The sequence below is a fragment of the Macaca thibetana genome, chromosome 3 (assembly GCF_024542745.1).
Source record: "Macaca thibetana thibetana isolate TM-01 chromosome 3, ASM2454274v1, whole genome shotgun sequence".
In the NCBI taxonomy this organism is placed as follows: Eukaryota; Metazoa; Chordata; class Mammalia; order Primates; family Cercopithecidae; genus Macaca; species Macaca thibetana.
The window spans coordinates 148607370-148634030 of NC_065580.1; the positions used below are offsets into that span (position 1 = coordinate 148607370).

General features: G+C 47.4%; 1 long non-coding RNA gene across 2 annotated transcripts in view; it reads right to left on the reverse strand.

Moving 5' to 3' along the window:
• Positions 1-1399: 1399 nt before the first annotated feature.
• The window catches only part of LOC126951501 (uncharacterized), a 34922-nt gene continuing 9660 nt past the window's right edge, over positions 1400-26661 (reverse strand). The window contains exons 1-4 of one of the 2 annotated variants that reach the window (XR_007724494.1): positions 19697-19778; positions 19356-19473; positions 9687-9774; positions 1400-1685 (exon numbers count right to left, since the gene is read on the reverse strand). This is a non-coding gene — a long non-coding RNA (uncharacterized LOC126951501). Of the gene's footprint in view, positions 1686-7695; positions 7973-9686; positions 9775-19355; positions 19474-19696; positions 19779-26661 lie in introns of those variants that run through there. The other variant, XR_007724495.1, reaches the window with a different exon arrangement.

The window sequence follows — 26661 nt, forward strand, 5'->3', positions numbered from 1 at the left end:
GGGAGGACCAAGGAAAGATGGATCCATTTGTGAGCTATGAGCAAGACACTGTGTTGGGCACCTACTTTTTTTTTTTTTTTTTTTTTTTTTTTTGAGACGGAGTCTTGCTCTGTCCCCCAGACTGGAGTGCAGTGGCGTGATCTCAGCTCACTGCAACCTCCGCCTCCCAGGTTCCCGCCATTCTCCTGCCTCAGCCTTCTGAGTAGCTGCGACTACAAGCACCTGCCACCACACCTGGCTTTTATTTTTAGTAGAGATGGGGTGGGCACCTGCTTTTAATGAACAGGGCTGGCATCAGCCACATCTAGTGATTTTTGTGGCATTCTTGCAGACATACTCAAGGACAGTGGTCCGGGTAGCAGTTCCTCTGGGATAACACTGGGCCCCCCCAGTGACAGCCCAGGGTGGGGCAGGTCCATCCTCCGATCCAGCTGTAGTTCTGCAGCTCCTGCTGCTCTGATGGAGCCTGGGCCCCGAACGGCGGAACCCTCCCGGAGCAGAGCACGGGCTTGTGAAAGACACTTTGGATCTTGTAGGTTATAGCTCCATTTCCCACGCACAGGTTTTAAAATGTATTTAAATATTTCAAATAGTCTCTAAATTTTTCAGAATTCATAAATCTGGAATAGTAACAAGATCATAAAAGAAAAAGCCCGCTCCCAGCCAATAGGAAACAGAACTGAGGTATTTGTATGTTTATCATTTATTTCCATTTCCCACCTGGATAGTCCCCGGAGATTTGATTTCTCGTTTCCTGGAGAATCTAAAGACAGAAAGCAGAACTCCGTGTTAAATAATCTTTACCCTACACCTGTTCAAACTACTGGCAAGACACTAGTCATTTGTCCTGATGCACAAACATCAATCCAGGGGACATGAAATTTTAACTATCAATAAATATTCCGACATCCGCACACATGAAGCATCTAATTCCAGCATCAAAACGCAGATAAGCACGAACAGATATTTGGATTTATGGCAAAAGGAGTCTCATCTGGAAACTTCTCCCAGGAAGGTCTGGCAGGTTGGATGTAAGGAATTTGGGACGATGCCTGCATTTCCTCTGCCCATTTCTACCAAGTCGGTCCTGTAATCCTGTTTAATTAATAATAAACATTGCAGGATTTTTTCCCCCGCATTTGAATTATGTTTGAAATGTGACGGCTGGATGCTTCTTCTAAAAATGCTTTGAAAAATCAACCGTGTCAGAAATGAGTGATTTATCATCACTCAGAATGCTGGCAGGGGTTATCTCAGAAGAGGGGAGAATTCATGTTGCTTCCTGCCGGCATTTCTGCTACAGAGCCGGTCCGATTTGTTTTCTTCCTGTGCTCATGCATGGGGCAGCTTCTGCATGAGGCACTCCCGTCACTCGTTTTGTGTCTTTTTTTTTTTTTTTCTTTCTCCCAGGATCTGGCCAGGCCTTTGGAGGCCAGACCTCCCTAATAGCACAGCAGCAGGCAGGGGGAGGAAGGAGAGCCTCTGGGTCCTCGGGGCACTCCCTACGGTGCGCACCAGCCACCAGCCAACATCAAAGGTCAGGAGAAAGGAGCTCTTGTGGTCTGGATGACTTCAAATAAGCTGCATCACACTGTGAAACGTTCAGTCTGCTGAGCTTCCAGGCCAAGGTTCCTGATCAGATTCTGTTCAATCACAAGGTACAGCTCTGCCATCCATAGTCTGCTCTGTTAGGAATATAAGCAATTGAGCACTTGCTATGGATCATACTTTTTTTTTTTTTTGAGACAGAGTCTCGCTCTGTCGCCCAGGCTGGAGTGCAGTGGCGCAATCTCGGCTCACTGCAAGCTCCGCCTCCTGGGTTCACGCCATTCTCCTGCCTCAGCCTCCCGAGCTGGGACTACAGGCGCCCACCACCACGCCCGGCTAATTTTTTTTTTTTTTTTTTTTTTTTTTTGGAGACGGAGTCTCGCTCTGTCTCCCAGGCTGGAGTGCAGTGGCCAGATCTCAGCTCACTGCAAGCTCCGCCTCCCGGGTTTACACCATTCTCCTGCCTCAGCCTCCAAGTAGTAGCTGGGATTACAGGCGCCCGCCACCTTGCCCGGCTAGTTTTTTTTGTATTTTTTAGTAGAGACGGGGTTTCACTGTGTTAGCCAGGATGGTCTCGATCTCCTGACCTTGTGATCCACCCGTCTCGGCCTCCCAAAGTGCTGGGATTACAGGCTTGAGCCAACGCGCCCAGCCAATTTTTTGTATTTTTAGTAGAGACAGGGTTTCACCGTGTTAGCCAGGATGGTCTTGATCTCCTGACCTCGTGATCCACCTGCCTCGGCCTCCCAAAGTGCTGGGATTACAGGCGTGACCCACCCCGCCCGGCCCTGGATAATGCCTTGTTCTAAGACCTTTATATGCACAATCGCACTTGATTTTCACAAAAGTTGGTATTCGTTGCATCCCCATTTTGCAGATGAGACAACTAAGATACACACACAACAAGCAAGAGGCCAAAGCCAGGAAAGTAACCCAAACAGTCCGATTCCGGAACCCAGACTCTGAGTCATTTCACTGTATTATTTATCATTATTAATAAAACTGGGTGTGGTAGCTCATGCCTGTAATTGCAGCACTTTGGGAGGCTGACACAGGAGGATCTCTTGAGTCCAGGAGCTCACGTCCAGCCTGGGCAACGTAGTGAAACCCCATTGCTACAAAAAATAAAAACATGTAGCCAAGGATCTCCATGCCTGTGGTCCCAGCCTTGGGAGGCTGAGGTTGGAGGATCACCTGAGTCCAGGAGGTTGAGGCTGCAGTGAGCCATGATTGTGCCACTGTACTACAGCCTGGGCAGCAGAGGAAGGGCCTGTCTCAAAAATAATAGTCTTTCTCAGCACTCTATACCAAGTGATGTGCCGAGCCCTGCATAGATAACTGCAGCTTTTACTCTTATATGATTGAGATCATTGTCCTTCTTTGACTGCTGAGGGAACTGAGGTTACCAGAGTGAAGTCAGTTGTCTAAGGAAAGTCTTGAACCAACACAAGGACCCAGGTCCTCCCAGACCCATAGCTCATTTTCAAAGTACTTACTTAGTGTCACTCTGCTCGAGTGACATGACAGATGGGTGGTGGGGGCTGCAGTCTTGGTGGTGAGTTCTCTGGAGATCCACCCTTTGGAACAACATAGATGCTCCAGTTTCAGATTTCTCACGTCCAGTGTCTGTTCTGGGTTTTGTCCCCTTTGCTGCATTTAAGTAGCCCCAGCAGAGAAAGCCACAGAATGGTGATGTGAAAACAGCCATGTGCACCGTTCCTCTTCATCACCCGTCAGATGGTTTCCAATCAGGAAGAAAAGCTGGCCCGTAGTAAATGCTGGAGAGTATGTGGGGCAGAGGGCGCGCTCATGACCTGCTGATGCAAATGCAGGTTGATCCCGCCTTGGAGCAACTGGGCAGTACCCGGTGAAGTTGAACCTGTGTGACCCCATGACCCAGAAAGTCCATGGGAACATGTAGACCAGGAGACACACATGGCAGACTCATGGTTTGAAAATGGGAAACAGTGGGAGACAATTCCATGTCCATCAATGGGGGAAGGTGGACCAGACGCGGTGCATTCATAAGATAGACTTCTACAGGTAATTGAAATGGATAGACTAGATGTGCATCGATAACACAGGTAATTATAAAAAAATTCAATGTCGAGTGACACAAAACAAGTTCTAGGAACCTCAAAGCAGCCCAAATTATATTATAACAATATTATAGATTGTTCATGGGTACACCTATAAGAGGGTAGAGACACATCCCCGACTCAAGAGAGGGGAGAGGGGCTGACCTTGCATGTGGGGCTGAAAGGGACTTCATTTGATCTGTGATGTTTTGTTCACTATATATATATTATTTATTTATTTTCTATTTATTTTGAGATGGAGTCTCGCCGTGTTGCCAGGCTGGAGTGCAGTGGTGCAATCTCAGCTCACTGCAACCTCCACCTCTTCAGTTCCAGCGATTCTCCTGCGTCAGCCTCCCAAGTAGCTGGGATTACAGGCACGCACCACCACGCCCACCTAATTTTTGTATTTTTAGTAGAGATGGGATTTCACCATATTGGCCAGGATGGTCTCGATCTCTTGACCTCGTGATCCACCTGCCTCGGCCTCCCAAAGTGTTGGGTGTGAGCCACCGAGTCTGGCCCACTTCATATTTTTGTAAATATAAATATATGAAATGCTGGGTGTGGTGGCTCCTGCCTGTAATCTCAGCACTTTGGGAGGCTGAGGCAGGAGGACCACTTGAGCCCTGGAGTTTAAGACCAGCCTGAGCAATAAAGAAGATCCTATCTCTACAAAGGAAAAAAAAAAAAAAAAACCACCAAAACAGAAACTCAGCTGGGCATGGTGGTGTGCACCTGTGGTCCCAGCTACTTGGGAGGATTGCTTGAGCCCAGGAGACCCATGTTGCCATGAGCTGTGATCGCACCGCTGCACTCCAGCCTGAGTGACAGAACGAGACCCTGTTTCAAAAACAAAAACCCAAAGACAGAAAATGTTGGCATTTGTCAGTTTTGGGTGGTGCGAACCTGGGAACGTGTTCTGTTATTCTCTGCACTTTTTGTGTTTTGAATATTTCTAAAAAAAATAAAATAACCCATGTGAAACTACATACTGAATTTCTATGGTCCTTTTCTCCCGTGAATAGGGAATCTGTTTTGGAGTGGGTCTGGTGGCAGAAGGGGGCTGAAGCCAGCTCCTTGAACAAGTGAATTTCCTGCCAACACGCTTTCCTCGGCTGTGGCACAGAGGGAAAGCAGAGAACTGGCTGTGTTTGCAGTTGCATCTAGACCTTTTAAAAAAAATCTGGACATTGTAGGCAATATTAACATATACACAGAGGCATGGGCGGGGCGGGGTTGGGGCGCGGAGAAAGCAAATCAATCAATAAATGCATTTCTTCTGTTCCTGACCTTAGATAATGTACACGGATTAAGGGGCATGTCACTTGTTTTTAAAACCAGTGTTAAATATTAATTACGAATCATATGGCTTGACCCCAGCAGAGGCCACTGTCCCCCCTCCCTCGGGGCTCTCCCGGAGCTCTGAAAGCAGCCCAACCTCCTCTGCCACCGAGAAGCCAGGCAGATTTACATTAGGAATCACCATGATTCTTGTTCTTTCTATGGTGGTTACCGTGGACAAGACAATTATGGAAACAGAATTCATTGTTCGAACAGGCTGAGCTCATAATATTAGTGTGGATTTATAAAAACTCTTTTCTTGGCCAGGAATTAAAAATAGTTCATTCTCTCCCCACACTCCCGTCTCTTTCTCTTGCCAGATTTAGAATCGAGGAACCTTGATAGTTTTCCTCCTAGTTAATATTCCTGAGGCAACTCGCATTTGCAACACTGTTGAGAATCATTTTATTTTAAACATCAGTTCTTTCCACTATTCCTGTGAGGGAGTTCCAAGTTATTAGCTCGGTTTTAAATACAAGGAGAGGGGAGTGGAGAGGCTTGGGGCCTCTCCCAGGGACCAGGTCAGAGAAGTCTGCATGCTCAAGGAGAGTGGAATTTCAGTCCCTTCTCATCAGCTGCCTTTTCATCTGTCCTCAGTGTGTTCTCTGCCACTTTAGCATGTAAAAGATTTCAATGACCGGCCAGGCACGGTGGCTCATGCCTGTAATCCCAGCACTTTGGGGGGCCGAGGTGGGTGGATCACAAGGTCAGGAGTTCGAGACTAGCCTGACCAACATGGTGAAACACCATCTCTACTAAATACACAAAAATTAGCCAGACACAGAACACACCTGTAATTTCAGCTACTCTGGAGGCTGAGGCAGGAGAATCGCTCGAACCCGGGAGGTAGAGATTGCAGTGAGCCGAGATCATGCCACTGCACTCTAGCCTGGGTGACAAAGCAAGACTCTGTCTCAAAAAAAAGGATTTCAATGACCATTTTTTAAAAATGCACACGGAAACAGAAGCCCCTGGAGTAGCCCCAGCCAGGAGCTGAACTCAGGAGTCCCAGTGCCCTGTCTGTGGTTCTTGCAAGTCTTCTCCTCTGCACTGGGTTAAATGCTGTCCTCTCCCAAGTTCATATCTACTTGGAACCTCAGAATAAGATCTTGTTTGGACAAAAGGTTTAATTGCAGGTACTATGAGCTGAGACAAGGTCATGCTGGTCACAGCCTCACATTCCAGGGCCACTTCTTGCAATTCCTACCCCTCTCTTGGTTTGATTTCTCCCAAAGCTGTTTCCTAAACCTCTGCTTCTCAAACATTAATGAGCACATGGGTCACCTGTGCATTGGCAGTTTTGTTTTTTTTTTTGAGATGGAGTCTTACTCTGGCACCAAGGCTGGAGTTCAGTGGTGCCATCTTGGCTCACTGAAACCTCTGCCTCTCGGGTTCAAGCGATTCTCCTGTTTCAGCCTCCTAAGTAGCTAGAACTACAAGTGTGTGCCACCACACCTGGCTGCTTTTTGTATTTTTAGTAGAGATGGGGTTTCACCATGTTGGCCAGGCTGGTCTCGAACTCCTGACCTCAAGTGATCTGCCCACCCTGGCCTCCCAAAGTGCTGGGATTACAGATGTGAACTGCTGTACCCTTAGCAGTTTCTGATACTACAGGTCTGGGTGGCCTCATTCTGCACCTCTCACAAGCTCCCAGGTGACGCCAGGCACCTGGTCTGGGGACCATACTTTGAGTAGCCTGGGTCTCACCATCACCTGTGACTCTAGCCCTGGCCCATCAGTGACTTCCTGGCTTCTGGGCTCCCCTCCATCAAATCCACAGGTTGCTAACACCACCTGATGTCCTCAGAGCAAAGTACCTATTGATGGCCGGTGATGGAGTAGGCAAGCACTTCGGGCTCGGGGAATTTAAGCTCTTTTATTGCCATGACTTTTATGTCCTCTCTGCATTTGAGAGCTTTGCAACTTCATTAGTGTACAGAGCACTGCTGAAAGAGTTTCTTGGTGGCCCCTCAGACCTTTTGATAAACAAACATTGTGAATGTAATCATCAGGTTGCCACCATTAAAAATTATATTATAATTAGAGATGATACAAGCTGCCTGAACCTTTGATGAACACACTGCTTTTGTTTGGAACTGTTGTTAAATGAATAAGTAGGCATTTTTCTTGCAAAGCAATGTTCTTCCTGCTTAGATGATTTTCTTTTTTTTTGAGACGGAGTCTCGCTCCGTTGCCAGGCTGGAATGCAGTGGCGTGATCTCTGCTCACTGCAACCTCCGCCTCCCAGGTTCCAGCGATTCTCCTCCCTCAGCCTCCTGAGTAGCTGGGACTACAGGCGCGCGACCACGACCAGCTAAATTTTTGTATTTTTAAGAGAGACGGGTTTCGCCATGATGGCTAGGATGGTCTTGATCTCCTGACCTTGTGATCCGCCCGTCTCAGCCCTTAGCTGATCTTTCTATAAGCTTTTCCTATGATCATCTTATTTGCTTTCTTCCTAGAAGATCTTTCTACAAGTTTATTCTATTCTGCTGATGTCATTCATTTTGCATGGAACATTGCTAGTGGCGTCCAGGGGAAATCTTTATGTTTAAGGGCTGGGGGACGATGTTAGAAGCTATGATACAACTCAGAAATTATAAGAGGAAATAATTATTACAAGAGAAGAAATATCACACTTGTCTACACTAATGCACTTGACTGTCAAACAAAGAGATCTTTAAGATGATGCAGCACGCACCACGCAGGAGAAAAATGAGCAGAAAAAACGCGGCTACAATTTGTTCTGAGTCATATCTCTTATAGAAGGGATTGCATTCTGCTCTGTAATCATTTACTAAGAAAGTTGTTTGCAAATTAGAGAGGAAGGATTCAGGCTATGGAAACCAGCTCGAGGTCAGGTGTTGTGGGGTTGCCAGGGTTTGAGTTTTACAAAAAGAGTCTCACCCAGTTCGCACCTAGCGCGAAACAGATTCAAGGCACAATTTAGACAGAAGGTGAAAAGAAGATCCTCACTCTGGCATGGGCTGAATATTTGATACCTCCAAAGTCAAAAATAAGAACGGCTATAAGAAGAAAGGCAATAATAGCCCTATCAGAGTAATTTCATTGGGCCCTAATACACGCCGCGGGATAGTTTGTATTGTATTTTAGAGCTGGGAAAACAAGCTCAGAAAGGATATCTTCATGAGGTTGCTCAACTCATATGGGCAGACTTTTTTTTTTTTTTTTGCGATAGGGTCCTGCTCTGTTGCCCAGGCTGGAGTGCAGTGGCACGATCTCGGCTCACTACAACCTCTGCCTCCTGGCCTCAAGCAATTCTCCTGCCTCACCTTCCCAAGTAGCTGAGACTACAGGTGCATGTGTCCACACCTGGCTAATTTTTGCTTTCTAATTTTTTTTTTTTTTTTTTTTTTTTGGTAGAGACTGGGTTTGGCCATCTTTCCCAGGCTGGTCTCAAACTCCTGGGCTTAAGTGATCCTCCCACCTCGGCCTCCCAAAGTGCTGGAATTACAGGCATGAGCCACTGCGCCCAGCCTAGAGCTTTCTGTCTCACATGTGCCTCTATTCAGGATTCCACCCTAGTTTTGGAGAAATAGATTCACATTCTGAGTAGTAAAGTTAAAACCAAGGATCTCATTCATGAATGTTACGTCACCTACAATTATTGCCAGGTTCTCCTTAATGTCATGTGTAGGCTGCCCAATACCTGATGCTCAAAACATATCTTAAGGAGGAGAAAAGGAGAAAAAAGAAGACAGGGAGACAGAACTGGAGAGACAGGAAGTGAGTTTTTTGATGAGGTTGACCTACATTGGTGAGAATACAGCACGGGTGATTTCAAGCTTTCCCTTCACTAATTTCAGCTTTTGCTGAGATGGAGTTTTGCTCTTGTCACCCAGGCTGGAGTACAATGGCACAATCTTGGCTCACTGCAACCTGTGCCTCCTGGGTTCAAGCAATTCTCCTGCCTCAGCCTCCCAAGTAGCTGGGATTATAGGCGCCCGCCACCATGCGCGGGTAATTTTTGTATTTTTAATAGAGACGTGGTTTCACCATGTTGACCAGGCTGGTCTCCAACTCCTGACCTCAGGTGATCCACCCACCTCGGCCTCCCAAAGTGCTGGGATTACAGGTATGTGCCACCATGCCTGGCATTTTTTTTTTTTTTTTGAGACAGTCTCACTTTGTTGCCCAGGCTGGAATACAGTGGCACAATCTCAGCTCACTGCAACCTCTGCCACCCAGGTTCAAGCCATTCTCCTTCCTCAGCCTCCCGGGTAGCTGAGATTATAGTTCCCTGCCACCAAGCCCAGCTGATTTTTGTATTATTAGTGGAGACAGGGTTTCACTATGTTGGTCAGGCTGGTCTTGAACTCCTGACCTCAGGTGATCTGCCCACCTCGGCCTCCCAAAGTGCTGGGATTCCAGGCATGAGCCACCGCACCTGGCCTTTTTGTTGTTTTGAGACAGGGTCTCACTCTGTCACCCAGGCTGGAGTGCAGTGGCTCAATTATAGCTCACTGCAGCCTTAACCCCTGGGCTCAAGCAATCCTCCTGCCTCAGCCTCCTGAGTAGCTGGAACTACAGGCATGCACCACCATGCCCAGCTAATTTTTTGTTGTTGGTGGTGTTAGTTTGTAGAGATGTAGCGGTCTTGCTATGTTTCCTAGTGTATTAGTCTGTTCTTGCATTGCTATAAAGAACTACCTGAGATTGGGTAATTTATAAATAAAAGAGGTTTAATTGACTCACCGTTCCACAGACTATACAGGAAGCATGGCTGGGGAAGGCCTCAGGAAACTCACAATCATGGTGGAAGGCAAGGGTGAAGCAAACACGCCTTACACGGCCGGAGGAGGAGGAAGAGAAAGAGTGGGGAGATGCTACATAAACAACCAGATCTCGTGAGAACTCACTCAGTATCACGAGAACAGCAAGGGAGAAGTCCTCTCCCATGATCCAATCACCTCCCATCAGGCCCCACCTGCAGCACTGGGGCTAACAATTCAACATGAGATTTGGGTGGGAACACAGATGCAAACCATATCACCCAGGCTGAAGTTGAACCCGTGGGCTCAAGCAATTCTCGTGCCTTGGCCTCCCAAAGTGTTGGGATTACAGGCGTGAGCCACTGCACCGGGCCAGGCTGCCTTCTTCTCACAAGGAGTGTCTACTCCCAAACCCAGTGCTGACCTTGTGGCCCTGCTCATGAAATGCTCCAACACCCACCCACCTTCCAAGCCAGGACCAGGGGAGCTTCCTGGCTCATTGCTCTCCCAACACACACACATTTCGGCCACCAAGCCCTGGCTCCAAACTTGTCCCTTCACTTTATCCCAGATGCAACATCTGCAAGCAGCAGCCATCCATTGATCCCGACAAAAAAACTGAGGCATTGATTTCTCCCAATCTGCCCCCAGCCACAGACCAGATTGAGCTGAAACTGGCATCAGCTGGGCGGGATCTTCTTGAGTGGCTCCTTTTGCCTAATGGGCAGGGTCCAGACAGCCTAGCAGGTTTCATCAGGATTGCCACAACCAGGCCCTGTGGATGTCAGAAGCCTTTCGTATTCTCACTGGCCAGTCTCTGGACCAGCCCTGGTCTCCAGCCACAACGCTTCCTCCTGCATCACCTTTGTGGGTGCCCTTGACAGACGTCTGCACTTTCCCCACCATGTACTTGCAACCTCCCTCCTCCGAGAAGCCCTCAGACCTCACTCTGGCCTGCAGCGAGGGGCTGTGGCTCCTCTAGGCCCCCAGGGCTCCTGCAGCTGCCCCTCCCCTGTTGCAGTCCCCACCTCACCGTGCTCCACTTGCTCCTTTCCAAGCCTCTTGTTCCCACGGCCCTGTGAGTGCCAGGAAGGATGACACGCATCTCCCGTCTCTCCCCACCCCGGCCAAGACTCTGCCCCACAGACAGGCCTGATGTTTTCACACACCTGGGAATTGCTTTAATCTGAGATGCTAAGACTTTGCAGACACGGGAATGACTGCCAGGAAGAAAGGAGTTTACACTCACTGACTTCTGAAAACCGGAGGCAGCCCACGCAGGGCTGCAGGGGGAAGCACCTGGGTGGGCCAGGAGTCAGAGAGATGGGGGACTAGTGGGGCTGTCCCCTCATTCAGATAATGCTCCCATCAGGAAACCACCATTATTAAAAGTCCCCTTGTTTATTTCACTTTGCTAAGCCTTCCTTGCATGCATCGTGTATCTTTCAGATAACATTTCCCCATTTGCTTATGTCACAGAGTTCGCTAATTCCAGGCGAGGAAGAAAACATTCCCAATGAATGCAGACACACGTGCCCTCTATTGTGTTCATCCCGGGCTATTTAGTTATTTACTCTAAATCATTAATTTATTATATTTATCAATTTATTATGCATTCATTATTAATTATTACTAGATATTATTAATTATTATTGCTAATTAATTATTAATAACATAATCATTTAATTAGGTTATCGGGGTTCTCTGTTTTTGTCTTTGCTTTTTTTTTTTTTTTTTTTAGAGACAGGGTCTCACTCTGTCACCCAGGCTGGAGTGCAGTGGCACAATCACAGCTCACTGCAGCCTTGACCTCCCTGGTCTCAAGGATCCTCCCACCTCAGCCTCCCAAGTAGCTGGGACTACAGGTGTGCACCACCACACCCAGCTAATTATTTTGTTTTGTTTTGTTTTGTTTTTGTAGAGACAGGGTTTCGCCACGTTTCCCAGTCTTCTGGTCTCGAACTCCTGAGCTCAAGCAATCTGCCCCACTCGGTATTGGTGTTTTAAATGCTCAATGTTATGCAAAAATGCTTGGTGGATTGTCATACGGGGGTTGGAGACAACTTTAGTACTTTTTGGAAATTGCTGAGGGTGTTTGAATGGGTTGGGAATGTAGTTTGGTATTTCCCCCCCAATACAATGAAACATGGTATCTCATTATTCAAAAGCGTTGTCTACTTGTGACACGTTTCAAGGAGTAGGTTGGATTGATTTTTCACTCAGCAATCCAGCAGTAGAGTTTCAATTCATTATTTTAAACTGCTACATAGTATTCTATAATATGGATATGTCTAAATGAATCCAGCTACTCTATAGATGAAAATTTACTTTATTTGTTTCTATTTTCCCCCACTCCAAACAATACTATACCATCCTTGGTTGTTGCTTTTTCCTCCACTACAAACCATGCAGTAAAATTCATTCATTTGCCGGCCAGGCACAATGGCTCACGCCTGTAATCCCAGCACTTTGGGAGGCTGAGGTGGGAGGATCACCTGAGGTCAGGAGTTCAAGACCAGCCTGGCCATGGTAAAACCCTGTCTCTATTAAAAATACAAAAATTAGCCAGGTGTAGTGGCGTGCGCCTATAATCCCAGCTACTCGGGAGATAGAGGCAGGAGAATTGTTTGAATTTGGGAGGCAGAGGTTGCAGTGAGCTGAAATCGTGCCACTGCACTCCAGCCTGTGCAACAGAGCGAGACTCTGTCTCAAAAAAGAAAAAAAAAAAAAAAGAATCATTCATTTTCCTTGTCCCAAACAGTGCTACAATAAACATCCTCCTCTATGTTTTTCATGCGTCGTTGGTTTTACTTGCGTAGGATAGATTCCCAAAAGTGAGGTTTCTTGCTCAAAGAGCATGCATTTTAAATTTTAATAGACATTGTAAGGTTAATTTGTGTAAAGTTTAAAGCAGTTCACACTCATGAACAAGGAATTTGAGTACCCGGTTTCGCATTTTCTTGTGCCATTCCAAGTTACCTATTGTTCTTTTCATTTTCTAGACTAACAGATGAAAAATAGTATCCCATAATTAATTCGCACTTCCTTGACTGTTTGTGAGGCTGAGTAACTCTCTCTAAGCCCAAAAGGCAATGTTGATGTCCCCTTCTGTGAATTGTCTGTTTATATCTTCTTGGACTACTTTTCTCTAAAGTCTCGGTTTTCTCATCCATAAAATGGGGAAATGAGAGTATGTATCTCGCGGGAGTCATGAAGATTTAATGAGTCATTGGCCATAAAGAGCTCTGCAAAGCAGCTTGCAACAGAGAAAACATTATCATTGTCATTACGTGCTGGGTGCCAGACACATGGTGGCTATCAAATCTTTTATCTTTTTTCTCCTTCCTCCCTTCTGTGTGTGTGTGTGTGGTGTGTGTGTGTGTGTGGGGTGTGTGTGTGTGGTGTGTGTGTGTGGTGTGTGTGTGTGTGTGTATATGTGTGTGTGTGTGTGGTGTGTGTGTGTGTGTTCTCCATGCAGAGGGTTGGGCTTGGGAAAGAAAAAGGCCCACTTAAGATAAGAGAAAGACCGTATCTTGGGCTGGCTGGAGGCCGGAGCCAGACAGGACCACAGGGGCAGTGGAAATTGTCAGGAGCTAAGGTTGGGGAACGCAAAGCGGGAGTCACTTTGGCAGGAGCGGTTTTGGGGGTTGAGAAAAGAGGGTCTGGGCTGGGCACAGTGGCTCCTGTCTGTAATCCCAGCAATTTGGGAGGCCGAGGCAGGCGGAGAGTTTGAGCTTACCAGTTCAAGACCAGCCTGGCCAACAGGGCGAAACCCCATCTCTACTAAAGAAAAAAAAAATACAAAAATTAGCTGGGTGTAGTGGCACGTGCCTGTAGTCCCAGCTACTTGGGAGGCTGAGGCAGAATTGCTTGAATCTGGGAGGTGGAGGCTGCAGTGAGCCGAGATCACACCTCGCACCACTGCACTCAAGCCTGGGCGATAGAGCGAGACTCCATTGAAAGAAAGGAAGGAAGGGAGGAACGGAGGGAGGAAGGAAGGAAGGAAGGAAGGAAGGAAGGAAGGAAGGGAATGGAGGGAGGAAGGAAGGAAGGAAGGAAGGGAGGAACGGAGGGAGGAAGGAAGGAAGGAAGGGAGGAACGGAGGGAGGAAGGAAGGAAGGAAGGAAGGGAGGAAGGGAGGAAGGGAGGGAGGAAGGAAGGAAGGAAGGAAGAGAGGGAGGGAGGGAGGGAGGGAAGGAAAGTCAGTCTGATCTTGAGTCTTAACCATGGGAATAGTGAGGATGGACCACTTCCCGTGTTCCCAGCACTTTGCCTGGACAACATCCCAGTGATACGGGACGCGTCATTTCTCTCCATCTTATGGCTCAGAGGGGCTAAGCGATTTGTTCAAGGTTGCACAGCATGTGAATGGCAGAGCAGAAATGCAAACGTAGGATTTTCTAACCCCCAACCCCCGCACGCTCCACTACCCCATCTTAAGAGATTACCTGGCTTCTAAGTAGCCCTGCCCTTTGGCGGAGGAACCTCTGAACACCTAGGTCAGGCCGTGAAGCCCGACCGTTGGCATTTCTAGATTTCTGCTAGAATTTTAGGAAGAAAGTTGGAAGCCCCCAGAGTCATTGTGCAGCCTTCTGTATTTCTATATCAAGTAGGAGATGCATTTGTTACCACACTAATTAGAGCAGAAATTAACTGAAATGCTGAGTTTTAGCAGAGAGTGAATCGGCTGCAGGTGTCAGTAATTAGCAAAAAATGAGTCATTTGATGTTTGTAGACACACAGCCTTCTCAACTTTGATTCAAAAATAAACTTCGTGGGCACATTGTTCTGAATCACTCCTGCTAATGCATGTGTCTATCTTAATGTGGCAATTCAGTATAAATATTTTAAATAAATCAGTAACGTTGCTTTTCAGTGGCAGTACACACATGACATTTTCTGTACAAAAATGGAGTAAGGATAAAATATTTTTAGTAAGATCGGCAGAAACCTGAAAAACAGCCATACAGAAAGTACTGTTTCCTTGCTCTTGCTTTTTTTCCCTCTCTCTTTCTTTTGGTTTCTTGGAGTATAAATAATTCACCTTCAATATCCTGTCCTGAGCAGGGAATGAGCAAATAAAATAAACAGAATACTGGTGAGTACCTGTAGGGTTTGGGAATGGCATTAAAAATCTCCCTTAAACTAGACATTCTCCTGTTAGTTCACTGCTTGGGAACAGCGTGAGTTCTGAGGTGGGTGGAGTAAAAAGGAAACTTACACAGAGGTAGACGGAGCTGTGTCCTCTAAAGCAAAATCTATTTACTTATCAAACTAGATAAGTTGGCCAATTATGAGATACGAGAGCATCTGTGTGTAGAGCAGGTGGGAACAGAAGCCTGGAAATTATTTTTCCTCATGAACAGCAGTTGTGTGCATGTTAGGGTGTGTGTGTGTGTGTGTGCGTGTGATCTGTATGTTTGTGTGTGTGCATTTTAAGGCTTAGGATCAGTGCTTGCATTAACTGTAGCCCAACAGGGGACGTCCCCACCATGAAAAATGGAATACAAGTGTCTCACTCTCTCCTTTTTTTTAGAGACAGGGTCTCACTCTGTTTCCCAGGCTAGAGTGCAGTGGTGCAATCAATCACAGCTCTCTGCAGCCTCAAATTCCTGGGCTCAAATTATTCTCCTGCCTCAGCCTCCCAAGTAGCTGGGACTATAGGGGCACACCACCATGCCCTGCTGATTTTTAAAATTTTTTGTAGAGATGAGGTCTTGCCTGTGGTGCCCAGGCTGGAGTGCAGTGGTGCGATCATGGCTCACTGCAGCCTCAAACCCCTGGCCTCAAGTGATCCTCCTGCCTCAGCCTCCTAAAGGGCTGGGATTACAGATATGAGCCCCTGCATCCTGCCTGGTGTCTCACTCTTGAGCAAGAGAGATGTCTGGCCCCTCCCACCCCCTGGCTTGGTTCTAGAGCATCCTGCTGCTCTGTCTCTGAAGCATGCATCTGCACATGAGCAGGTCTTGGGTTGACCAGGGTGGGGCGTAGGAGGAGACTCTCCTATGGCCTGTGAAAAGGTGAGGAGACTCTGGCCCCAGCCAGCCTGACAGCTTTTGTGCTTAGAAGTTGGCTGGTCAGTGATGTAGGAAGAGTTGACTCAACACATTCTCTTCCACACCTTGGCATCCTTGAGGTTGACTAGTTGAATGGATTGAAACAAAGTGAATGGGTTTAAGTCCATGAATTCATGATTCGTAAAAAAAGAAGAAAAAAAATCCCTCATTGGTCACCTTTGGAGGATAGTAGGATACCCCCTCATTATTTTGAAAACTGGTCAGTAAAAGGGAAAAAAATTTAAGCATTTATCCTATCTTTCTTACGGCAATGATACATCAGCGTGACCAAATGGTTGATAAGGGGAAGGTCCTTGTTATAGAAGTATTCTAGCTAATTAAGGAAGAGGAATGTAGAATTTGAATATCAGCATTTTACATGTCCTAATGAATTAACGGATCTAAGCAATAACCATTAAAGAACGTGAACAACCTCTAAAAACGACACAAACCAAGCACTCTGTGCCCCCCAGTGGAAGGACAGGACACTACACTATGAAATATTCTTGCCAAACCCCAAAAACTGAATGTGATCAACACTAGATCCAACTACTGAGCTACAGAAAATGAAGAGGACAGAAGAACCTGTCAAATGACACCATGGAGATGTCATTATCGAAATCCAGACTGTGGCCTATAATCCCAGCTCTTTGGGAAGCCAAGGTGGGTGGATCACTTGAGGCCAGGAGTTGGAGACCAGCCTGAGCAACATGGCAAAATTCCATCTGTACAAAAAATATAAAAATTATCTGTGTGTTGGCATATGCCTGCAGTCCCAATTACTCTGGAGGCTGAGGTGGGAGGATCACTTGAGCCCAAAAGGTTGAGGCTGTATTGATCTGTGACTGTGATACTGCACTCTAGCCTGGGGCACAGGGCAAGACCCTGTCTCAATAATAATAATAATCGCAGACCGTGCAGGCTGTGGCTAGCTCTATAGGACAAATAATCCAATTTTTTCATTAAGTGAATTGTAAGGAAAAAGAGGGAGAGGGTAATAGGTTAAAGAAGGCAAAGAGATCCAACTGCCCATCACAACACATGGATCTGATTTAGATCCCAAAGCAGATTTTAAAATAATACAAGAAAAAATATCTATGAGACAAATTAGAGAACTTTGAACACTGCACATTTGATTAAGGAATTATTGTGAATATCTTTAGCTGTGATACTGGTATCGTGCTTATGTTTTTGAGAGATGCATACTGAAATATTTACATATTAAGTGACAGAATGACTGAAATCTGCTTCAAAAGAATCGAGGGCTCATCTAAAGTGGGTAGAGGAACAGATGAAATGAGATTGGCCCTGAATTGAAAATTATTAGGGCTGGGCATGGTGGCTGATGTTTGTAATCCCAGTACTTTGGGAGACCGAGACCGGAGGATCACCTGAGCCCAGGAATTCCAGACCAGCCTGGGCAACATAGTGAGACCCTCTGCCTGTACTAAAAATTTTTTAAAAATTAACCAGGTGTGATGGCTCATGCCTGTTGTAGTCTCAGCTACTGGTGGGGCTGAGGCAAAAGGATCACTTGAGTATGGAAATCTCGGAGGTCAAGGCTGCAGTGAGCCTCAATCACATCACTGCACTCCAGCCAGGGGAAGAGAGTGAGACCCTGTCTCAAAAATAAAAAAATGAAGAACTACATTTCCTTTCTGGAAACACACACACAGGTAGATGTGTTCCATGAATCCCAATACCTGGGACAGGGAGAGGCGGGATCTCTGCAGTGTGGGATGATTCTGGGCCTCTGAATGACACTGAGTGGTCTGGGTGGAACTCTGGAGATTTTCCGTCTTCCAGAGCGGAAGTCGGCATGCTTTCCGTAAAGGACCCGACAGTGAATATTTTAGGTCTTTCGGGCCTTATCATCTCGGTCACAGCTACTCAGATCTGCGCTGGTTGCCTGACAGGGGCCAAAGACAATATATAAATAAATGGGTGTGTCCCTGTTCCCACGAAACTTTATTTACAAAAACAGGCAGCAGACTGCATTTGCCCTGAGGCTGCAGTTTGACCAGCCCTGTCCCGTTGCTGGACAACAGAACGTTCTGTGATGACGGAAATGTTATTTCTGTGCCATCCAATATGGGAGCCATTAGTCACATGCAGTTACTGAGCACTTTGGATGGGGTTAGTCCGACTGAGGAACCAGTTTTTAATTTTTATTTAGTTTAAATTACTTTAACTTCAAAAAGTCACATGGAGTTAGTTGCTACCACGTTAGACAGCACAGTTCTAGAGAGCCCAGCCCAGCCATTAAAAAAGAGGAGAGGCGGGGTGCACTGGCTCACGCTTGTAATCTCAGAACTTTGAGAGGGTGAGGCAGGAGGATTGCTTGAGGACGGGAGTTTTAGACCAGCCTGGGCAATATAGCGAGACTCCGACTCTATAAACAAATTTAAAAATCGGCCAAGTGTAGTGGTGTGAGCCTGTAGTCCCAGCTACTCAGGAAGCTGAGGTAGGAGGACTGCTTGAGCCTAGGAGTTCCAGATCAGCCTGGGCAACACAGTGAGACCCTATCTCTACAAAAAGTATAAAAATTAGCCGTGTGTGGTAGCATGCAACTGTAGTCCTAGCTACACCCCACCACAGCCCCCTGCCCAGCCCCATCTGCCCTCCCTGCGGCTGAGCCTGACTGAGAGTGAAGTCCATTAAATCAGTGGCCACGTCGTCCTGCGAAGGGAGGTCATTCTCATCCTGGCTACTCTGGAGGGTGAGACGGGAGGATCACTTGAGCCTGAGAGGCGGAGGTTGCAGTGAGCCAAGATCGTGCCACTGCCACCGCCCAGTGAGCCTGGACAACAGAGTGAGACCATCTCAAAAAAAAAAAAAAAAAAAAAAAAAAAGAGGAAGAGGAGACACAGCCCAGGGGAAAGAAGTGATTTGTCTAAGACATGGCTCCAACCTTTGGGTTCACGCTTCTCCCTACACCACGGTGTGAAGTTGCCTGAACTCCAGAACCACCGAGGAATGAGGCGGGAGACCTGGGCTCTGATCCTCAGGCTGGGACCTGGGGAAAGTCATTCACCTTTAGTGTTCTGCTGTGTCTCCATTTGTATGAGGACCACACCCCAACCTCCTCTCCCCGTTCACCTGTGGGGGCTGCCAGGGGGATCACAGGAGACAAAGTAGGCAGAGGCCCTTTGAAAACTTCAAAGGGTCCCGGGAGTTTCCGGATGTTCTGCATTAATTTATCTAATCCAAGGTAGGAAAGCGAAACGTGGGCTGCGAAAGACGAAAGACGGGAGGGAAGTCGGGTGATTCATTGTTTGGCTGGAACTCTCGCGGGTTAAATCTCTCTTTCAGTGAATTTCCTGGGGAGAATTCAGGGCCTTGTTCCAGCTAACAAATTCATCCCTTTGCTTTGACTCTGAACCAGATTCTGGGATGGTATCAAAGCCAGCCTCCCAGGAGTCGCCTGAGAACTGTCTGGTTCCCGAGCTCTTCGACCCTCCTGCCTCCACTCTGCAGATGCTCCTGCTCCCATCTCCCCGGAGCAAACCCCACCACACACCCCTGCTCAGCCCCATCTGCCCTGCTTGCAGCTGAGCCCGATTGAGAGTGAAATCCTTCATTAAATCCGTGCCCACCTCGTCCTGCAGAGGGAGGTCATTCTCATCCTCATTCTCCTTTCCAGAGAAGGATGTGGGGGAAGGCAGGGAGGGCAAACGCAGGGAGGCATCCTCCTGTCCAGAACTGATTCCCCTTCTGAAAGAAAGAAAGGCAAAGATGTCCCTGAAGGGGACATTAAAACTCTCAACAAGACCCTCAGCCTGGGAGTCTTCTTCCCAAGGCCACGGTCAGGCCTGAGAGGTGTTCTCAAAGACTCGGCGTGAAATCCTTTTCCTAGACAAAGATGATTCCAAGCGGGAAGGGGAGCGGGGGGCCTTGCACAAGGCAAGTAACTAGGCCTGTGGGATCAAGTTCATACCGTCTACCCTCCGTCAAACGCTGTGCTTGAAACGGTTCATGTTTTTTAAAAGGATGGCACTCTGACTCCCTCCATTCTGCTCTGCCCCATGATGTAATTTAGAAATCACGAGAGCTCCCCCCCCCAAAAAAAAAAAAACAACGAAAAAAACCAACAACAAAAATCCCCAGCAAGATGTGCTCAGAGACCTTGGTCTGCAAATGTTTTTGCCAGATGCTGAGAACCTAGGCAGAATCCGGAGCAGTTTTTATACGGATTTGATGTTTTGTTGTTGTTGTTGTTGTTTTGAGACAGAGTCTCGCTCTGTCGCCCAGGCTGGAGTGCAGTGGCCAGATCTCAGCTCACTGCAAGCTCCGCCTCCCGGGTTCACGCCATTCTCCTGCCTCAGCCTCCCGAGTAGCTGGGACTACAGGCGCCCACCACGTTGCCTGGCTAGTTTTTTTTTTGTATTTTTTTTTTTTTTAGTAGAGATGGGATGTTTAACTCACCACGGAGAGGTCCCTGAACTCTCCCTGGAGAAAAAGGAAGTCGATGGAGTTGTTTGTAGGGAGAAAACTACAGCATGATGCTGGAGGGATCGGGGATCCTCCTTCAGGGGTTTAGGGGGCTCTGGGTGAGGGCCTTTCTGGACGGTTTCTTCCCTTGGCAACAGGAAGCCAGGATCACAGAGGAAAAGGGTCCAGCCCAGACTTGGAGCTGGCCCCTTCGGAGGAGCCCTAGGGGGTATCTGTTAAACAGGAGCAGGTGAGCCTGTGTTACAGGACCCGATCCGGACCCCAAGAGGGGGTTCTTGGATCTCTTGCAAGAAAGAATTCGGGGCGAGTCCACGGAGTAAAGCGAAATCAACTTTATGAGGAAAGTAAAGGAATAAAAGAATGGCTACTCCGCAGACAGAGCAGCCCCGAGGGCTGCTGGTTGCCCGTTTTTATGGTTATTTCTTGATGATATGCTAAAGGAGGGGTGGATTATTCATGCCTCTCCCTTTTAGATCACATAGGGGAACTTCCTGACGTTGCCATGGCATCTGTAAACTGTCACGGCGCTGGTGGGAGTGTAGCCGTGAGGGTGACCAGAGGTCACTCTGGTGGCCATGTTGGGTTTGCTGGGGTATTGCCAGCTTCTTTATTGCAACCTGTTTTATCAGCAAGGTCTTTAGCACCTGTATCTATCGCCGACCTCCTATCTCATCCTGTGACTTAGAATACCTTAACCGTCTGGGAATGTTGCCCAGAAGGTCTCGGCCTCATTCTACCCAGCTCCTCTTCAAGATGGAGTTGCTCTGGTTCAAATGCCTCTGACATCGGGGTGGCGGGGTTGCCCTGCCTGGCTTCTTAACTTCCTGGCTCAGAACCCAAACCTGTTGCCTCTGGCTACCCAGCCAGTGGGACTGTGACAGCTGGGACAGGAGAGCCACTCAGCTTATAAACACCTGTGAGCAGGTATCCAGTAGCTAGGGGGAGAAGCGGTGGGTAGCCACGGGGCTTCCCCGCTTAGGCAGGAAAGGACTGGCTTCCCCACCCACCCCACCCCCACCACCACTTTCTGGAACTTTCCTTAAACAACTGCTGGGCTGTTGCTATTTGCTGCTTCCCTTCTTTTCTTGTTAAAACATTTTATATTTTAAATTTGTTTGCAGACCATTTCCAGAAAAAAAAATAATATGTGTGTGGGCCACATTTGTCATCTTGCAAATCGTATTTATTTTTTATGATCAGAGATTGCAACGTGTGCCTCACCGTGCCTTTTTCTTCTTAGTAAAACTAAACAGTTTAGTTTAATTTGGCTACTTAAAAAACACATAACTCACATATCTGAGGCACTTAGAGTTACCAAAGTCATAGAGATGGAAAGTAGAAAATAGGTTACCAGGAGCTGGGAGGAGGGTGCCATGGTTCATACTGAGTGTCAACTTGATTGGATTGAAGGATACAAAGTATCGACCCTTGTGTGTCTGTGAGGATGTTGCCAAAAGAGATGAACATTTGAGTCAGTGGCTGGGAAAGGCCGACCCACTCTTAATCTGGGTGGGCACCATCTAATCAGCTGCCAGCATGGCTAGAATAAGAGCAGGCAGAAAAATGTGAAAGGAGAGACTGGCCTAGCCTCCCAGCCTCCATCTTTCTCCTGTGCTGGATTCTTCCTGCCCGCCAAGTTCTTCAGTTTTGGAACTCGGACTGACTCTTCTTGTTCCTCAGCCTGCAGACAGCCTATTGTGGGACCCTGGGATTGTGTGAGTTAACACTTAATAAACTCCCCTTATATATATTCCATTAGCTCTCTCCCTCTAGAGAACCCTGGCTAATACAGAAGGGGAGATGAGAGGTGGCTGAATGGGGACAGAGTTTCAGTTTGGGAAGATGAAAACATTCTGGAGGTGGATGGTGGTGATGGTTGCCCAACACTGAATGAGTTTAATGCCACTCAAATGTGCACTTAGAAATGGTTACAATGGGCCAGGCACAGTGGCTTATGCCTGTAGTCCCAGCTACTCAGGAAGCCGAGGCGGGAGGATTGCTGGAACCCAGGAGTTCGAGGCTGCAGTGAGTTATGATTGCATCACTGCACTGCAGCCTGGGTAACAGAGCAGGATCCTGTCTCTTAGAAAATGGAAATAATAATAATAATAATAATAATAAAAAGAAGAAATTATTAAAATGGTAGATTTTATGTTATGTATATTTTAGCACAATTAAAAAGAGCATAAACATAACCAGTAGGCATTTTGGTGCCTTATTAAGATGCTGTGTGTTTAAGCTTTTGTGAGGCTGGTGTGTGTGTGTGGGTGTGCGTGTGGGCATGTGTGTTTGTTGTTGCTGTGTTTTATTTTCCCTGGCTGACTTGGTGAGCTCTTTATTGAAAAATCAGTCTTTCCAAGCCCATTAATATATTCTTTAAGTCTGAGGGAGAAATTATCTTTTTTAACATTGTATTTTTTAAAAGGAAATTTTTCACGGCTTTCATGAGCTGGACGGTCAAAATTCACACGGGGGCTCTTTGGACCACTCTCCTTTATTTTTTTTGAAATAGAGTCTTGCTTTGTTGCCCAGGCTGGAGTACAGTGGCATGATCTCAGCTCACTGCAACCTCCACCTCCTGGATTCAAGTGATTCTCCTACCTCAGCCTCCTGAGTAGCTGGGATTACAGGCACCTGCCACCACACGTGGCTAATTTTTGTATTTTTAGTAGAGACGGGATTTCTCCATGTGGGTTTGAACTCCTGACCTCAGGTGATCCACCCGCCTTGGCCTCCCAAACTGCTGGGATTACAGGCGTGAGCCACCGTGCCTGGCTGCTGGACCACTCTCCTTGAAACAGTTTTGTTCAATCCCTTTTCTCCTCTTGGCAGCGGCCACAAAATGGAGTCAAAACGTTCTTTACTGCTTGCCTTGTTGATTCACACCTGTAAACCCACAGCTTTGGGAGGTGAGAGGAGTTTGAGACCAACCTGGGCAACATAGTGAGATCTTGTCTCAATAAAAAAATAAAAATTTTTTTTATAATTCAAAAAAAAAAAAAAAAAAAGACCACAGAATAGAGTGCCTGGAACAGAGTTGTCCTCGGTAAATGTTGGCTATGATGATTAATCATAGTCTTTATTGTTATTGAAATTATCACTGCAACCAGGCGTGGTGGCTCACACCTGTAATCTCAGCACTTTGGGAGGCCAAGGCAGGAGGATCGCTTGAGCCCAGGAGTTTGAGACCAGCTTGGGCAAGATAGGGAGACCCCATCTCTACAGAAAAAAAAAAGAAAGAAAAAATTAAAAAGAAAAGAAATGCTGGCCAGGTGCAGTGGCTCATGCCTGTAATCCCAGCACTTTGGGAGGCCGAGGCAGGCGGATCACCTGAGGTCAGGAGTTCAAGACCAGCCTGGCTAACATGGTGAAACCCTGTCTCTACCAAAAATACAAAAATTAGCTGGGCGTGGTGGCAGGCGCCTGTAGTCCCAGCTACTTGGGAGGCTGAGGCAGGAGAATGGCGTGAACCCGGTAGCTGGAGGTTGCAGTGAGCCAAGATTGCGCCATTGTACTCCAGCCTGGGTGACACAACGAGACTCCATCTCAAAAAAAAAGAAAAGAAAAAAAAGAATAAAGAAATGCTGTGCGGTCACTTCAGACCTGGTGATAATCTCTTTTCTTCTCCACCCACCCACCCACCCAGTTGTATTTCCCATGGGGCCCAGTAGAGGGCAGAGGGTAGCATCTTAAGCACATCCCAGGTGGGTGGGAGGATGACACCGGATTAAGGAGCTTCTCTTTTTTTTTGTCTTGTGTTCTCAACACACTTGCTTTCTCTCCTGGAGGGTGTCATCTCTTACCCACGCTGTGGAGTACATGCCTCACTTTACCCTGTAAGTAGCCCAGCTCGAAAAGCCGCCATTTCTTTCCCATGAGCAAGGGGCCTCCCCTTTTGGGGCTTTTCCTTTAGATTGGCAGGTCTGGAGATTCCTTCCCTTCTTCCCTCCTTGGGAGGGGTGCTGTTTAGCTCGGGTTCGTGAACCCCAGTGATATGGTTTGGCTGTGTCCCCACCCAAATCTCATCTTGAATTCCCACGTGTTATGGGAGGGTCCCGGGGGAGGTAATTGAATTATGGGGGCAGATCTTTCTCGTGATAGTGAATAAGTCTCACAAGATCTGATAGGCTTTTTTTTTTTTTTTTTTTTTTTTTTTAGACAGAGTTTCACTCTTGTCACCCAGGCTGGAGTGCAATGGCACCATCTCAGCTCACTGCAACCTCTGCCTCCCAGGTTCAAGTGATTCTCCTGCCTCAGTCTCCCAAAGTAGCTGGCATTACAGGCACCCGCCACCATGCCCAACTAATTTTTTTGTATTTTCAGTAGAGACCGGGTTTCACCATGTTGGCCAGGCTGGTCTTGAACTCCTGACCTCAGGTGATCCACCCGCCTCAGCCTCCCAAAGTGCTGGGATTACAGGCGTGAGCCACCGTGCCTGGCCAAGATCTGATAGTTTTATAAGGGGGAGTTTGCCTGCAGAAGCTCTCTTTGCCTGCTGCCATCCATGTAAGATGTGACTTGCTCCTCCTTGCCTTCCACCGTGATTGTGCCTCCCAAGCCGTGTGGAACTGTTGGTCCATTAAACGTCTTTCCTGTATAAATTACCCAGTCTCGGGCATGTCTTTATTAGCAGTGTGACAATGGACCAGCACACCCAGAGAAGCTCTTCTCAAGTCATGAGAAGCACCGGATCACCTGAAAGTCCCAAGGGCATATGTGGATTCTGTCTCAGGAGGTGCAGGTTTTGAACCAAGTTCCAGGGAATGCTTGCCAGTACATGGACAACCACCCCTCCAGCTGCAAGTCTAAGACCTTCAGAGTATCATTGGCCAAGACCCCACAGAACCTTGTGTGTGGGGAAGACACAAGACTGGGCTCTGACCCCAGACACTACCCACTGGGCCCGATAGGGAACATGGCAGGCTTGTCACAGCTCCCAGTCAGCGGAGAAACCCCTCTGGCTATGAGAGCCATATGCTCTGGTTTTATGGTGAGAGAGGAGCCGGTAACCACAGAGGATGGAGTGGACTGGCTCAGAAGCATGCAGGACCAATTAGGAGCACTCCTCAGATTCTCTGCAATGCAAACTGCCTAGGGCATCAGTAAGGCCCCAGGGAGTGCTCCGGGCGAGAGAAAGTTCAGGACACACCTCACAAAGTCCTGTCTGCTTTCTGTTCTTTGAAATGTTCCCTTCTAACAAGGAAACAGAAGTGACTTTTGCCTTCTCTCTGCTCAGTCCAAGTCTAACCAGAACTTTTTCTTTCTTTCTTTCTTTCTTTTTTGAGATAGGGTCTTGCTCTGTCACCCAGGCTGGAGTACAGTGGCGTAATCACAGCTCACTGCAGCCTCTACCTCCCAGGTTCAAGTGATTCTCCTGCCTCAGCCTCCCAAGTAGCTGGGACTACAGATGTGTGCCACCACACCTGGCTAACTTTTGCATTTTATTTATTTATTTATTTTTGGTAGAGATAGGGGTCTTACTATCTTGCCCAGGCTGGTCTTGAACTCCTGGGCTCAAGTGATTCTCCTGCCTCGGCCTCCCAAAGTGCTGGGATCACAGGTGTGAGCCACCATGCTCGGCCTAACCAGGACTTCCTTGGATTCACATATGCCTGGCTCCTGGGAGGAATGAAGTGAATTCTTACCTGCTAGGGAATAGAGGAGGGGCACAGAGCCTGTGTTTTTACACTAACGACTGTGTGGGGCCCTACAGACCTGCCTTTCCATGCCCAACCTCCTTCTTTGACCAAGACAAAACTGCAGGTTCACTGTGGCAGGTGATTACAATGGACAGAGGGTTTGTTCCCGTACTCCATCTACTAGTGGTGACACTTCCTTCCCCCTCAGCTCACCTGCTCCCCCAGCTCTTTGAAGAAATCTCAGTAATTCACTGAGATCAGAGTCTATCACCCAAGCATCTGAAATTGTAGCACACCAGGGAGCCTGCCAAGAAGGCCTACAATCAGATAACACATTCCAGCCGGGAGACCAGAGACCGTTCCAGAGGAAGGGTTAAGCTCCCCAGGTAGTTAGTGGAAATCAAAGAACTGCATGCTCTCATTATCTCATAACAAACATATCAGGTTAATAGCTGTCGCTGCTGCTCTAAACCACGTGTGTTGTGTTTTATGAGTGCTGACATGGGGCGTTCTTTCTCCCACCATATCTACAACTTGACAGTATCGTTGTGGTTCGGTGCTGGAGTCTCCTAAAGTGTTTTGCATACTGTCTCCTGCATGTTGCCTAGAAGGATTTTAAATAATTGCTGTGTTTAATGGGAACTCCTTCCTCTCTCTAATCCCCTCCTGTAGAAAAGCTGGCCAGTGTGCCCGGGGGCCATTTATTTAGAGTAGGAATGAAAGTGGAGCGTGGAGCATCCCAAAGACTGTCCGCTTGTCCTGAGCTGGCCGGGAGTGACAGTGGATGTCCGGCTATCCCGGACCACCCCTT